This window comes from Tupaia chinensis, unplaced genomic scaffold, assembly GCF_000334495.1.
Source record: "Tupaia chinensis unplaced genomic scaffold, TupChi_1.0 Scaffold000180_1, whole genome shotgun sequence".
NCBI lineage: Eukaryota > Metazoa > Chordata > Mammalia > Scandentia > Tupaiidae > Tupaia > Tupaia belangeri.
Genome location: NW_006159655.1, coordinates 859,724 through 862,387, shown reverse-complemented (window position 1 = coordinate 862,387; position 2,664 = coordinate 859,724).

Here is a 2,664-nt window from a genome sequence, read left to right as displayed (position 1 = left end):
TTTTGTTTATTAACTTTAAAAAATAACCATTTATTTTTATGCTATAGGGCACCAGAGAGAGATGGGGGGTGGTAGAGGGAACGTGAAAAAGCAAGTTGCTAGGTCTGGCACTTGAACTGCATGTAGTTGGCTACGTGAGAGTTCAGCATTGTTTCTTTTCTTTTTCTTTCTTTTTTTTTTTTTTTTTGAGTTCAGCATCTTAACCACCATGCCACCTGCTGTCCTATATTATTTATTATTATTATTATCATCATTATATTATTATTATTTTCAATGAGAGAGATAGAAAAAGAGGGAAGGAGAGAGAAGTTTTTTTGTTTTTTTTTTTTTTGACAGGGTCATGAGTTGCAGTTCTCTGTCCCAGCCTCCCAGTTAGCTAGGATTACAAGTGTTTACCTGGCCTTTTTAGGTTGATTTTGATCTGAATCCAAACCTCCCATGTGGTCCCAGTCTTGCATAGTCAGTTATACACTATTGCTTGTGCCACTGTGGCTGGGAACATCCTTTTATTTTTAAATGATCTTTGTCCTTTTTATTAAAGTGGGTCTCTTATTGAAACGACGTTGTTGGATCTTGCTTTTTAAAACATCTCTGCTGAAAATCTCTTTTAATTGAAGTGTTTAGGTCATTTACATTTAATATAATCAATGACATGATTAAGTTTATGCTTACCATTTTGTTATTATATTTTTCTATTTGATTCATTTATTCTTCCCTCTTTCACTTTTAGTCAATTTCTTTCTGATTCTTTTTCATGAGTTCATTTTATTGTCACTATTGGTTTACAAGCTGTAACTTTTTTATAATAGTCTAAGCTTTCTAACCTCTAACTTTAGCTTATCACAGTCTACCTTCAAATGACATTATATTACTTCATGTATAAGAATCTTATGATAATATATTTCCATTACCCTTACCCATTCTTTGTGTTATTGTGGTTTTAGATTTTATTTCTACATATAATTTCTACAACATATTACCATTTTTGCACTAAACATTCAATTGAGGGGAAAAAAAACCTTTTTACTTTTGCCTATATATTTACCATTTTTGGTGCTCTTCATTTCTTTGTACAATAGATCCAAGTTCCCATTTGGTATCATTTTCCACTTAAATAGCCTTTTTTCTTTTTTTAACCATTTGTTTTACTGACTGTTGATAACCACTTCTCTCCCCTTTTGTTTGCCTGAGTCATTAATCCTCTTTACTTTTGAAAGGCAACTTTTTTGGCTATCCGATTCTAGATTATTTTTCTTTGGCACTTTAAAGATTTACGCACACGCGCCCGGCGTGAGTTCAAGCCACCGGGTCCGGGACTCGAACCGCGGTCGACTACGTGGGAGTCCAGCGACATAGCCATTACGCTAACTGCTGGTCCCAATCCTCTTTACTTTTGAAAGGCAACTTTTTTGGCTATCCGATTCTAGATTATTTTTCTTTGGCACTTTAAAGATTTTGGACACCCTCAGTGAGTCCTGTAGTAAGTATATTGGATTAGTCAGGAACGAAATACATAAAAATATAGAATATGTTTAAGGAGATCAAGTCAGTAAACAAGATAAATAATTTATTATTAGAAAATAATAAGTTCCATAGAGAAAAATAAGCAGTGAAAGGATGGGCAGAAAGCTAGAGGCTGAAAATTTTAAGTTGTGTGGTTAGGAAGGTCTCCTGCGTAAGACTTGAAGGAGATGAGAGATCTAGACATCAGATACCTGGAAAGAGAGATTTCTAGACAGTGGAAACAATAAACACAAAGGTTCTGAGTGGAAAGCAAGTTTGGTAGGTTTGAGATATAGTAAGAAGGCCAAATAGGTAAGACCGAGTAAGAGAAAGTTCAGGTAATAATACCAGGTCTTAAGGGTTTAATAGGGGCTAGCAGGTGGCCTGGTGGTTAAGGTGCTGGACTCCCACATGGCCAACCTTGATTTAAGTCTCAGACCCAGTGGCTTGAAAATCACTCTGGGCCTATATGTATGCATGCCCCAAATTCCTAGAGGAGAATAGAAGAGAAGGGATTGTATTGTAATCTTCCCTGAAGGGGTGATTTCTCACTTTCCCTCTCTCTGTCTCTCTTCAGTGAGCACATGCACCCTGTGGCAAAAACCTAAAAACAAAAAAGGGTTTGTAGGCCATTGAACATTTTGGAGAGGTGAAAAGTCATAGGAGGTTACAAATGAACTATTGACCTGATGAATGTGTCAGCTGATGAATAATAGGGCAAGGATGATTTTTGCATGCCTATTTTGAAAGGTATATTAAGTAATATGTGCTAGGTTATGCTGTATCTTATGAAACCACCTGAGTGGTTTACATTAACAAAATTTATTTCTCACTCCACATGTTTGTCACTGCAGGTTGGCTTATATGGTTCTGTTCAGATCACAGGTTATATTCAAACACTACCTGGGTCTTATTCTTCATCTCAGGCTAAAGGGACAACCCCAAATGGGACATGCCCTTCTCATTGCAGAAGGCAAAGGAGAGTGACCTGCCTGAATCACATAATTGAATTTGAAGTTTCCAGTGGGATCCAGCCTAGGTCATATATGCACCTATTCCATTGTCTAAATAAGCCACATGGCCAAAGACAACAACAATAAGATGGGAAGAATCTCCTTTCATAGCATGGCAAGGTCAGTCGTATGTAATCCTCTTAGGAGG